Source organism: Phaseolus vulgaris, chromosome 4 (assembly GCF_000499845.2).
Source record: "Phaseolus vulgaris cultivar G19833 chromosome 4, P. vulgaris v2.0, whole genome shotgun sequence".
Classification (NCBI taxonomy): domain Eukaryota; kingdom Viridiplantae; phylum Streptophyta; class Magnoliopsida; order Fabales; family Fabaceae; genus Phaseolus; species Phaseolus vulgaris.
In genome coordinates, this window is record NC_023756.2 from 36,967,535 (window position 1) to 36,973,982 (window position 6,448).

At 36.5% G+C, this 6,448-nt stretch overlaps 1 pseudogene; it reads right to left on the reverse strand.

Annotated features, from left to right (window-relative positions):
* Positions 1 to 434: 434 nt before the first annotated feature.
* LOC137838934 (small nucleolar RNA R71) lies at positions 435 to 541 on the reverse strand (annotated as a pseudogene).
* Between the last annotated feature and the right edge of the window lie 5,907 nt (positions 542 to 6,448).

The window sequence follows — 6,448 nt, forward strand, 5'->3', positions numbered from 1 at the left end:
CAATTAATTCTACCTTTAATATTGAAATTTTCAGGAAGACAACAACATGGTTGAAGAACAACCATTACTGCCTAGAAGAACACTTGGTGATTATGCTATAAAGCAAGGGTCAGGGCATTTTGCTAGTATTCAATACCTACTACCAATAAGGCCTTGGAGATGAAACCTGCATTCCTCAATTTGATAAGTACTCCTCAATTTACAACAATGGACCTGAGTTTCCATATACACATTTGTCTACATCCTATGAATTAGTGGGAACAATGAGATTTCAATTAGGTGATATTGAAATTATTTATCTGCATTTATTTCATTTCTCATTGGTAGGAAATGCTAAGGAATGGCTCAAATCACATCCAAATCAGAGCCTCAGTAGTTTGAAAGATGTAGAGGAAAAAAAATTACAAAGATTTTTCCCACTATCCCATTACATCAAAGAAAAGTATGATATTTCTATGTTCCAACAAGGATTTGATGAAGCCTTTTGTGAAACATGGGAGAGATTCAAAGTGATGTTGATAAAATGATCAAATCATGGCTTTGAAGATATTTCACAATTGAATATCTTTCATAATGACCTCAAATCTTATACAAAAATGCTTTTAGACACTGCAGCTGGTTGTACGATGATGATTGTTGGTGTGAATAGGCAACAACGATTATTTATGCATTGGCCTCAACAAATTATCAAGCCCAACAAGATAAACAAGGTTTTCAAAGAAAGGGTTGCTAGATCTTAATAATTTAGATGCAATTATGGCTTAGTATTTAATTCTGACACAACATCTAAACTGCCACAACAAATACAAGTTATGCAATCTTCTTAGAGTCAGACTCAACCAATAAGGTGTTCTTCTCGAACTAGGTTGGGGATTGGGAGAACTGTTGTCTTCGGATATCACTCGGTCGGTCGTATCTCACTTCCTCCTTCGGTCTTTCTCGCTGAATGACTCCTCAAGCGGGTGGGGTACCTGCAGATGGCACTCCAACGCTCAAGTCAGTGGGGTATCGTATTCGGCTGGCTAGAATACTGTAGATAATGACGTACCTTCTTCCTTGGAATGCGTGATATTTATATTACCTTGATGGGCCCTCGCTGTTAGGCCGGATTAGGGGGTTGTTTAGCGATTAGGGTTGGATTAGGTCGTTTCCTAACCGTAGGTTGACCTTTGCTAATTGGGTCAACCTTTGACTTGAGCACCTTATGTCGGTCGGCCACATACGACACGTGGTCGACCTCATACCTTAAAGTATGGTCTTGATGCATGGGTTGACCGGGTCACAAGACCGGTCGGCCATCCCGGTACAGGTGTAATTTTTGCGGAGGTGATAATCCCAATGGTCATTGTTCTTATCAAAATAATTAATCTGAAGTAGAGGTCAATTATATGAGTAATCAGGGAAGACAAAGTGGTTTTCCAACAATAATAACTATCAAAATAATATGTCTCAAGATTGGAAAAGCAATCAGAACCAAGGTTTTGGATGGAAATAAGATGTTGGTTAATCTAACAGTCAAACATCTTTTCAACAATAACCACTTTATCCTTCAATTTAGGAAAGACTAAGCAAATTTGAGGAAACCTTGGAGAAATTCATGCAAGCTTCTCAGGCCAATCAAATGAATAATGAAGTGGTAATAAAAAATTTAGAAACGTAGGAGGGATAGATTGCTAAAAAATTGGCAGAGCGACAAAGTTGTCAGTTTTCATCTAACACATAGACCAACTTCAAGGAACATTGCAATGTAATTACAATTAGAAGTGGTACAGTAGTAGGAGGGGGATTGGTGACAATTTGGTTGCTTGTGAGGAGAAAAATGATAAGGAAATAAAAATTGAGTGTAAGGGAGAAGAGCAAGAATTCCGGATTTACCTTATCCACATGCTCCATCAAGGAAGAATAAAGATAGTTTATCATATTTCTTGATATCCTTAAGAGATTGCAAATTAATATTCATTTTACTGATACTTTAGACCAAATGTCGACATATGCGAAATTCATGAAGGACTTGCTGACAAGGAAGAAAAGCTTCATAGATGAAAAGACTATAGTGTTGGAGGTTATTGCAATGCTATTATTCATAAAAGCTTGCCCTTAAAATCCAAGGATTTAGGAAGTTTTATATTCTAGTAACCATGGGTGCTTTTATTTGTGGACAAGACTTTATAGGATTTGGGGGCTATTGTAAATTTAATGTCTTTGGCTATACTGAAAAGTATAGGTGATTTGGAGGATAAACCCACTAGGATGACACTAGAGTTAGTTGATAGATCAATCAAGTATGCATATGGTGTGATTAAAGATGTTTTTGTACAAGTGGATAAATTCATATTTCCTATAGCTTTTGTGGTGATGGACATAGAATAAGACAGGGAGGTTCCCTTGATACTTGGTAGTCCTTTCATGAAACCAACAAGAGTTATTGTTGATGTTAATAAGTGAGATCTCAAGATGATGAGGTAACTGTTAATGTTTTGATGGTTTGAAACATTCTAATACAGGGAAAGATTGCTTAAAAATTGATGCAGCAAAGGAAGTCATTCTTGAAACTAAAAAGTAGTTGGACCTTTCAAACATCTTAGATAAATTTATACATCATTATACTATTAGAATATATGGCCTTAAACGAAAGGGGGGTGAATTGTTTAAGGGGGTTTTCGAAAACTTTTTAAGCTAGAACAAAATCTTTTGTATGAAACTCAATCACAAATTCAGTTAACCAAGATATAAAGCACAAAACAACAAAGCACCAGAAAAACAATCGGTTGTTTCTTTGAAACAATTGGTTGTTTATGCCATCAAATCAATAAAAACTTAATTTAAATGAGTTTAAGGGAAGAAAGAGATATACAAACAGTTTATACTGGTTCACTCTTAAGCCAAGAGCTACATCCAGTCCCCAGAAGCCACTGAGCAATCCACCAAGCAATCAAATATAGATTACACCAAATCCACCAAAGAAGTGACCTTGAACCCTTCAAGAAACACACTTCCTTTGGCACAGCACACACCAAGAATGTTGATCTTGACAACCTCAAGAACACACAACACTCATTGGCTTAAAACACCAGAAAATACAAAGTATTCGGAACGAATTACACTTGTTTACATAACAAACTGAAATCAATACAGATGTAATCCTATTTCACTCTCTCTTGAGAAAACCAAAGCTGAAAGTGAATGCTGAAAACTTGAAAGCAATCTTTCACAACTGAAAAACTCAAATCTGTTTTTCTTGTTTGTTATAAAACATAAACAAACTATTTATAGCTTTCAAAGATTGGTCAAAGCATTTAATACATGAGCGTATTCAGTTGAAAAACATTTAAAGCACACTCAACTAACAAAATTGAATTCTGTTAGGATTTTTATACAAACAATCGATTGAAATCATGAAACAATCAATTGTTTTGGTTTGACAGCAAGTCAACCAACCAAAATAGTTTTCAACCTTTTCAAAAACACCTAAGAGTTAAACAATCGGTTGTTTCGACAAAACAACATGTTGTTTTTCACTTAGTTTGAAAAACACTTTAGCTTTAGATTCAACAAAGAGTGGATTACACAGATAAACTACCCAGATCCTATGCTAAACACAACAACAACTTCAGCCTTGCATCAAACACTTGGATTTGGATTCTTCAAAGCCTTTGATCAGTCTTTATCAACAATCTCCCCCTATTTGATTAAGACAAATCCCTGGTTGCTTGTGTTGAACTTGTTTGAATCTGAAGCAGTTCTAGAAAAACAAAACTTTATGCAATATACAACATCTATGGCAGCAGGTTAGAAAAGTAATTCACTAAGCACTGTATCAGAAAAACAACCGGTTGTTTCCTCGATTCAATCAGTTGTTTATGTCAGTAGAAGCATAAAACAGTTCCATTTTCTGAAATTGGAGAGATTTAACAGTTTGAAACATATTATAGAGAGCAGACAACACAAAAACCAACCAATTCTCCCCCTATTTGTATTCACAAATAGAATTAAAAAACAGTTTAAGAGAGATTTTGAGAGTTAAGAATGCCTAACTCATTTCTTAAGAAGAAAAACCTTTCTTTTGGTAGAGGTTTTGTGAATATATCAGCCAGTTGCAGTTTTGTTTCAATGAAATTCACTTCACAATCTCTATTTTTCACATGATCTCGTATGAAGTGATGACGAATCTCAATGTGCTTAGTTCTTGAATGCTAAATCTGATTTTTGGTGAGATTTATAGCACTTGTGTTGTCACAAAGCAAAGGAACCTTGCTGGTCTTTAATCCAAAATCTGCAAGTTGTTGTTTAAGCCAAAGTATTTGTGCACATCAGCTTCTAGAAGTAATGTATTCAGCCTCTGCAGTAGAAAGAGCTACACAAGCTTGCTTCTTACTATGCCAAGAGATGAGGCTTGATCCAAGAAGTTGACAAGTGTCACTTGTGCTTTTTCTGTCTAGCTTACATCCCGCAAAATCAGAATCTGAATAACCAATTAAGTGTATAGGAGAGTGAAAAGGATACCATAGACCAACATTGGTTGTTCCTTTGAGATATTTAAGAATTCTTTTTGCAGCTTTGAAGTGAGATTCCTTTGATTTGCTTGATATCTTGCACAAAGACATACGACAAACATGATATCCGGTCTACTTTCTGTGAGATAGAGTAAGGAACCAATTAAACCTCTGTATTTTATTTGATCTACTCCTTTTCCAGCAGCATCTTCATCCATATAACAACTTGAAGGCCTGAGTGTGCTTGTTTCCTTGCAACTTTCCATTTCAAATTTCTTGAGAATTTATTTGCAATATTTTGATTCGCATAGAAAGATTTCATCCTTTGTTTGCTTGACCTGCAATCCAAGAAAGAAAGAAAGCTCCCCCATCATGGACATTTCAAACTCACCTTGCATAGCTAGCACAAATTCTTCACACAAACTATCTTCGGTAGCACCAAAGATGATGTCATCAACATAGATTTGTACTAGGATAATTTCAGAATTTGACTTTTTTATGAAGAGAGTTTTGTCAACCATTCCTCTTTCATAACCATGTGACAAAAGGAAATTGCTAAGCCTCTTATACCACTACCTTGGAGCTTGCTTAAGCCCATACCATGCCTTTTTCAACTTAAAAACATGATTTGAATGTTGATGATCCTCAAAACCCGGTGGTTGCTCAACATACACTTCTTTATTGATAAAGCCATTGAAAAAAGCACTCTTCACATCCATTTGAAAGAGTTTTAATCCACTCATACAAGAAAAAGCCAGCAACAACCTCATACCTTCCAATCTTGCACCAGGGGCAAAGGTTTCTCCATAGTCAATCCCTTCCTCTTGATTGTAGCCTTTGGCAACTAGCCTTGCCTTGTTCCTTGTAATTACCCCAACCTCATCAAGCTTGTTTCTGAAAACCCATTTAGATCCAATGATGTTCATCTCAGCTATCTTGGGAACCATAAACCACACATCATTCCTAGCAAACTGATTCAGCTCTTCATGCATAGCTTCCACCCATTTTTCATCTTTAAGAGCTTCATCAATAGACTTTGGTTCAACTTGAGAGACCAAAGCAGTGTGCCTGCAGAAGTTTGAGATTGAGCTACGTGTAGAAACACCCTCCTTTATCTGCCCAATGATGTTCTCCACTGACAGATCTCTTGGTATTCTCCATTCTTTAGGCAGCTCATTTTGCTGCAGAATTTCAATCGGTTGTTTCGATGAATCAACCGGTTGTTTTTCTGCACAGCAGTCCAACTTCTCCAAATTGATGTTCTGCTCATCCTCTTCTGTGTTGTTCTTTGAGACTTAAATGCTTTTGTGATGAACTTCATCAAATACCACATGAATAGATTCTTCTACAGTCATGAGCCACTTGTTGTGCATCCTATAGGCATGACTGAAGATTCCATGATCAACTTTTTCAACAAACTTTCCCAGATTTTCTTTCCCATTATTCAGAACAAAACAGCTGCATCCAAACACTCTTAGGTGACAGATGTTTGGCTTCCTTCAATTGAAGAGTTCATAGGGAGTTTTCTTCAAGATCACATAGCAAGAGGTGCTAACAACATCAGCCCAAAAATACTTGGGTTAGAAGGATTCACTTAGCATGGTTCTTGCTAACTCTTCAAGATATCTGTTCCTTTCCACTACACCATTTTGTTGAGGAGTTCTTGGTGCAAAGAAGTTGTGTAAGATCCCCATCTTCTCACAGAATTTGCTGAATTTCTCATTTTGAAATTCCCCTCCATGATCACTCCTTATAGAACCAATGTTGTTGTTTTTTGTGTTTTGTAACCTTCTAGCAAGCTTTTTGAAGGCAGAGAAGGCACCACTCTTTGATTCCAAGAAAGAGTCCATGTGTACCTAGAGAAATCATCCACAATAACAAGAGCATAATAGTTGCCACCAAGACTCATGGTTTTTGAAGGTCCAAACAAATCCATATGGAGCAGCTCAATGGGT